Source organism: Gymnoscopelus microlampas (genome assembly GCF_963454915.1).
Source record: "Gymnoscopelus microlampas genome assembly, chromosome: 22".
Classification (NCBI taxonomy): Eukaryota; Metazoa; Chordata; class Actinopteri; order Myctophiformes; family Myctophidae; genus Gymnoscopelus; species Gymnoscopelus microlampas.
The window spans coordinates 45,376,614-45,384,354 of record NC_139959.1 but is presented as its reverse complement, the minus strand read 5'-3'; positions in this window follow the sequence as shown (position 1 = coordinate 45,384,354).

Genomic DNA, 7,741 nt, shown 5'->3' with positions numbered 1-7,741 from the left:
TCCCCCCAAAAACCTGTTAGGAGTACACTCGGAGCATTGTGCAGTTCAGAAGTGAGTATATCCTAGGATATACTAGCGCTTTTTCTGCCCGTCATCCTCCATCCTCCATCCTCCACCTCCACATGTGAAGACATATCATCATTTTGAAGCTTAGGCTACTTAGGCGACTAACCAAGGGGCAACTTGAAGACCTGTTGAGTGTTGTTCAAGTGTGTAGTTGCACTTCGTGAAGAAAAAAAAGCTGACATGGCCAACGAGCTCAACTACATATTCTCCCACGCCCAAGTTCCCAAAAATAATCTCCTGGTCACAAGTTGGTGTACAAATTGAATGAACACTGGGGATTTCACGTTGTCCTCTTGCGTGTCTAGGACCAGCTGTGTGGGCGAGATCCCACCCTCGTCGATGACCATCCTGACCGAGCTCACCCAGCTCAGCAAGACAACCAACGCCATTCAGCTGAATGAAAATGGTATGTGGCTACAGCACACATACAAAGATGCCCCATGTGAAACCGTTAAGTCACCACTTAATCATTAAGGGGTGACTTAGCAGGATGCATTAAGGTTTAATGCATCCTGCAGCAGCTATATTAATTCATGACCAACTGAAAATAATTGATGCCCAAATTATTTTACACTCCCCCAGGTGCTGATAGCCTCCCACTGGTTGTGCCTCCTATGAGCTCAGGCACAACCAGGTGGCCTACACTTGACGGACAGCACTTCAAACTCAGGGTGGAGCGACAGCACGTGACAGTCCATGTCATAGGTATGGTATGAGCTCAATACCCTTGATCTGCTAATGATTTGTGAAATGTTTCAGTTCCAGAACTGCAGGCACTGAGGCAGCATGTGGGCGACCTCAATCACTCTGCTGGGACAGATTTGACAAATTTAAGTAAAGACCTCACCCAAGTAATGCCATCTTTTTAACTTTAACCTGGTTACTAAAAGTTTTATGAGATTACAATTTCATTTGCGATAAACAAATGGTATGTTGTAATGCAAATGAGCTGAAAGTAGTGGCGGTAGTGACACCATTGTGTCAAAAAAAAAATTGTTCACCCAAAAACCTGTTAGGAGTACGTTTCAGGCAATTTAAAGTTGATTGGTAGTGACTTTTTTTTTGGTCCCTAACATTCATCGAGCTCTGGACTTAGTAATTTTTTTTTCGTTTCGGTAGTGACACCATTGTGTCAAAAAAAAAATTGTTCCCCCAAAAACCTGTCAGGAGTACGTTTCAGGCAATTTAAAGTTTATTGGTAGTGACTTTTTTTTTGGTCCCTAACATTCATCGAGCTCTGGACTTAGTATTTTTTTTTTCGTTTCGGTAGTGACACCATTGTGTCAAAAAAAAATTGTTCCCCCAAAAACCTGTTAGGAGTACGTTTCAGGCAATTTAGAGTTGATTGGTAGTACTTTGTAGTGACATTTTTTTTGGTCCCTAACATTCATCGAGCTCTGGACTTAGTACATTTTCTTTTTTCACCATTGGGTCACTACCGAAACGAAAGTTTGTCCCTACCGAAACGAAAGTTAATAAGTAGAAAAAAAACAGAAGTCTCGCTAGACGAGATTGAAATCTCGTCTAGCGAGACTTCTGTTTTTTGTTGTTGTTTTTTTGCACAGTGTTCTGTCACTATGAACGTCAGATCTCTCACAAAAAAAAAAAAAACTCTTAAAATATTTGATCTAACCTAAGGCCTATCCGCGCACCTTTTTAAGCTGTGGCGGACCAGGGGTGGAGTTATGACATTTTTCTACTGTACCATTCATCCTAAGATATCATAACATCATAGAAAAGGTAATAAAGCTTTGGTCCAAAATTCTCCTTTAAGTAAAAAATAATAAAATAAATAGTACTTTATCCACCACTGTCGGCAAGGGTCCATTTGGTTACATTTGCGAAAAAAAGAACACCTAAAAAAACACAAAACGAAGGCACAGGAATGGAGCTCCTGGTTTACTGGGATGGGGTTCAATTCCCCACTGTGCCCTGCTCATTGTGTTGGCATTTATATTTGAACTCTCACATTGAATAGTTTCATGTATTATACTGGCATCAACCTTTAGTATGTATCACAATGTAGAGCTTTAACTTTTTAACTTACCTAAAAAAAAGGTATCTTTAAAGATTACTTCAATGTGAATGTATATGAAGACACTGTATCCAGATGTATACTTCTCAGCTCTGTGCGTAATGGGTTATTTGAAAGGTGTTAAATAATCATTTTTGGTTAAATCACAACCCCCTTTTTAAGTTGAAGTTCTATATTCTGGCTTTCTGATCTAATCAGTGCTATGGTCTTGTAGGGAATCGACGGACTGTGCCAACTGCAGTGGCCGAGCCTTGAACCTGTAACCTACGGCTCACCAGGTAGTCACACTAACCATTCACGTACAGCTCTAATTAGATCTGTGGTTCTAAAACATTTTGTTGTCAAGGACCCCCCAAATTGACATGTATTTGGCAGTGGACCTCAATGTGAAAAGATGCAGTGTCAGGGCCCCCCATGAAAAAGATTTATGTCTAAAACTTTAAAAGAATATATATATTTATTTTCACACAATGTCAGGGTCAAGAATGGAACCACGAATCAACCCCCACTTCTTAAGTTAAAGCTCTATATTCTGATCTAATCATTGCTATGGTCTTGTAGGGAATTGAAGGACTGTGCCAACTGCAGTGGCCGAGCCTTGAACCTGTTACCTTCGGCTCACCAGGCAGTCACACTAACCATTCAGCTACAGCTCTACTTAGATCTGTGGTTCTAAAACATTTTGTTGTCAAGGGCCCCCCAAATTAACATGTATTTGGCAGTGGACCTCAATGTGAAAAGATGTAGTGTCAGGGCCCCCCATGAAAAAGATTTATATTTAGAACTTAAAAATATATATATTTATTCCAAATGTGTTTATTTTCACACAATGTCAGGGTTAAGAATCGAACTCCTAACCTTTTGTTTCTTAAGCAGGCTCTTTATCCAGTGGGCCACTGTGCCATGCTAAAGAGTGAAGGCCAATTAGATAATGACAGAAAAGCCAAAGGCTTGTTTCCATTGGGGTTCATTAAACATTCAGAAGCAACAGCACAACAAACCATAGACAAAAATAATATGCTGTAAAGATCTTCTTTTTTTGTTTGTTTGTATTGTTGTGTGTTGTTCCACAAAGAGGAATGAAGACCTTCCATAGCAAGCCAGCTGATGGCTCAGTGTGTTAGCTCAATGGGTTGAGATGCAGTATACATGATCCAGAGGCCATGAGTTCAAATCCCACTGAGGTCTTTCCTGTGATGCTTTCCTTTGCAGACTGGCTTCCAGAAGATCAAGTTAAAACCACCAGGAACCCTGTAACTCTCAGCCAACAGCATAGCTCAACTGGTAGAGCGTCTGTCCAATAACATGACTTGACTTGACTTTAGTGGGTTCGATTCCCACTCGAGTCAAGTGTCCCCGGTAACTTGGGACAACCGATAAATTGACTGATATCCTTTGTGATGCTTCCTTTGCAGACTAACTTCTAGAAAAACAAGTCAAAAGCACCAGGAAACCTGTATCTCAACCAACAGCATAGCTCAACTGGTAGAGCGTCTGTCCAATAACATGACTTGACTTGACTTGAGTGGGAATCGAACCCACTAAAGTCAAGTCAAGTCATGTTATTGGACAGAGACTTGACTTGAGTGGGAATCTAACCCACTCAAGTCAAGTCATGTTATTGGACAGACGCTCTACCAGTTGAGCTATGCTGTTGGTTGAGAGTTACAGGTTTCCTGGTGCTTTTGACTTGTTTTTCTAGAAGTTAGTCTGCAAAGGAAGCATCACAAAGGATATCAGTCAAGTCATGTTATTGGACAGAGACTTGACTCGAGTGGGAATCAAACCCACTCAAGTCAAGTCAAGTCATGTTATTGGACAGACGCTCTACCAGTTGAGCTATGCTGTTGGTTGAGAGTTACAGGTTTCCTGGTGCTTTTGACTTGTTTTTCTAGAAGTTAGTCTGCAAAGGAAGCATCACAAAGGATATCAGTCAATTTATCGGTTGTCCCAAGTTACCGGGGACACTTGACTCGAGTGGGAATCGAACCCACTAAAGTCAAGTCAAGTCATGTTATTGGACAGACGCTCTACCAGTTGAGCTATGCTGTTGGCTGAGAGTTACAGGTTTCCTGGTGGTTTTAACTTGATCTTCTGGAAGCCAGTCTGCAAAGGAAAGCATCACAGGAAAGACCTCAGTGGGATTTGAACTCATGGCCTCTGGATCATGTATACTGCGTCTCAACCCATTGAGCTAACAGATGGCAGACAAGTACAGCCTTCCTGGTAGTTTTCAGTTTATCTTCTGGAAGCCAGTCTGCAAAGGAAAGAATCATAGGAAAGACATCAATGGGATTTGAACTCATGGCCTCTGGATCATGAATACTGCGTCTCAACCCATTGAGCTAACAGATGGCTGACAAGTACAGCCTTCCTGGTAGTTTTCAGTTGATCTTCTGGAAGCCAGTCTGCAAAGGAAAGAATCATAGGAAAGACATGGATGGGATTTGAACTCATGGCCTCTGGATCATGAATACTGCGTCTCAACCCATTGAGCTAACAGATGGCTGACAAGTACAGCCTTCCTTGTGCTTTGACTTGAACAACAAACAAGACAAATAACTTAAAAAAAAATTGTTACAGCATAAATATAAATCTTTTTCATGGGGGGCCCTGACACTACATCTTTTCACATTGGGGTCCACTGCCCAAATACATGTCAATTTGGGGGGTTGACAACAAAACGTTTCAGAACCGCAGATTCCAAGGAAACAGCTGTAGGTGAATGGATAGAGTCACTGACTAGTGAGCCGCAGGTAACAGGTTCAAGCCTCAGCTACAGCAGCAAGTCAGGATGTCAAATCAAATAGGTATTATTAGGAGTGAAATGGTTGTGTTTCTTCACCCCAACTGCACATGACATCAGTTTACATGTACGTTATTTTCAGTGATGAAGACAAACCGCACAGACGTTCACTGTACTTTAGTACATTTTGTAAACTTATGACTCTGAGTAGAGTATAGCCTGACTTAAACAAACAAATAACAACTTAGTATAGTCAGATTATTTTTTACACAACTTACATTTTGTAATCAAACTACCGAAACGAAAGTTGGTCACCACCGAAACGAAAGTTAAATCCGAAATAATCACTAAGTGTGGAGGCCAAAATCGTCCCCCCAAAAACCTGGCAATTTAGAGTTGATTGGTAGTACTTTGTAGTGACTTTTTTGGTCCCTAACACCACAAATGGTTTACATACTCTTTAATGTCTTACGCATCATTTGCTTAACATGAATGATAATTCTAGTAATTGTTAGGTGTCTGCATTCATGAAAGCCAGGTAGTTTGCAACAGGTAAGGAGAAAGTCCACATTAACAGACAGTCATAAATGATGAACTGTCTTCACTTTACTGTAGGGCACATAATAACATGTACAAAGGATTTATAGATATTTTAGGAATGTTTTACAAAGCATGTTAAACATGATCAAACACATTAACAGACAGTTGTAAATGATGAACTGTCTTCACTTTACTATAGGGCACATAATAACATGTACTAAGGATTTATAGATACTTTAGGAATGTTTAACAAAGCATATGTTAAACATGAACAAGCTACCAATAGCTTGTATATATTATGTAACATCAGTTACAAATTATTTAATAATCATTTACAGATGTATTATACATGGCTTATTCATGAATAGTTACTAATACCTTTATAGATGATTTGTAACCGTAGTTATAAAGGTTTTAGTAATCATTTACAAATGTCAATAAACAGGTTGTTAATGATTTGTTAATAGTCTACAAACTACTTATAAACGTTTATAGATGCTTTATAACGGGTCATTATTGTGAAGTGCTACCAAAAATAAATTTACTAAGTGGTAACACTTAGTGATTTTTTTTTTGGATTTAACTTTCGTTTCGGTAGTGACCCAATGTTGAAAAAATAAATTTACTAAGTGGTTACACTTAGTGTTTTTTTCGGATTTAACTTTCGTTTTGGTAGTGACCCAATGTTGAAAAAATAAATTTACTAAGTGGTTACACTTAGTGTTTTTTCGGTTTAACTTTCGTTTCGGTAGTGACCCAATGGTGAAAAAATAAATGTACTAAGTGGTTACACTTAGTTTTTTTTTCGGATTTAACTTTCGTTTCGGTAGTGACAAACTTTTCGTTTCGGTAGTGACCCAATGGTGAAAAAATACATTTACTAAGTGGTTACACTTAGTGTTTTTTTCGGATTTAACTTTCGTTTCGGTAGTGACAAACTTTCGTTTCGGTAGTGACCCAATGGTGAAAAAATAAATTTACTAAGTGGTTACACTTAGTGTTTTTTTCGGTTTAACTTTCGTTTCGGTAGTGACAAAGTTTAATCCGAAAAAATCACTAAGTGTGGAGTCCAAAATCGTCCCCCAAAAACCTGTTAGGAGTACGTTTCAGGCAATTTATAGTTGATGGGTAGTATTTTTTAGTGACACTTTTTTTGGTCCGTAACATTGAAATGTATTTTTTCACCATTGGGTCACTACCGAAACTCTGGACATGACTAATCCCTGGAACTGGTAGTTCCAGGAACGTCAGGTACGCCGTTCCTGGTAGTACCTGATGGTAGTTTGATACGGTAGTTTGTTATGGCAGTTTGATACAGTAGTTTCATAAGGAACGTAACAGACTACAGCAACCTGCAATCAGCAAACACCGCAGGGAATTGAACCCCATCCTAGTAAACCAGGAGTTCCATACCAGCGTCTTGAGTTATACATTAAAAAAAGTCTGCCATTTTAAAATAAATCTCAAAGGGATATCAAATACTGCTATCAGATGGGGGTCCGTGGTCAAATACATATTAATATTAATTTGGGGGTCTTTGATATGAAAATGTTTGAGAACCACTGGTTTAAATAACATTTAGAAAGGAAGCCCAAATAAGCAACTACAGTTTAGAAACAAGCCCAGAAAACGACAACCACCACTATTTATGAGCCACTTTGCAAACAAACAAGCCCAAAGTCACTTATAATAAGCAGACATGGCAACACTGATCACAGGTTTTATCAAACCCGGAAGTTATGCAGGAATGCCTACTGAGTGTCAAAAAAATACTTTCTGGCCTTGACAGCCCATGCATCCAAACAGAAAAGTCATATCTGATTGCATTACACAACATTAAACAATGTTAAACTCACTTTGCATGTCGCTTTGCCACTCCATGTGCCATTCACTTTAAGCATGCGCATACCCTCTATTCCCCGATTGCAAATGAGCCTCCTTTGAAAACAAAGGCGACTTGCCGTGGTTGGCTACAACAGAATAGGGTGAGGGGCTGCTAATGTTGTTATGTTGATTTTTTGCTTTTTTCCCCTGGCGGATGTTGCCCCTACACAGGGGCAAGCAGGGTTTACAGACCGGGCCACGGCCTTGTTGGCCCCAACATACCTCAAAATTGTACTTAAGTACAGTTCTGTGAGTCTGCATGTATGTGTTAGGGGCAGATGAATAATTTTCATAAAACTGCAATAGTTAAAATCTATCTCCTCCTGGGATTTTTGAGTACTTTGCACAAAACTCTTTACACATGAACTTCGCGATGCGACGCGTTGTGAGCTTGTAGATCTGCTATTTTCAAATATTTTGTACTTTTACTTTTGGTACTTTAAGTACATTTTGATGCCAATACTTTTGTA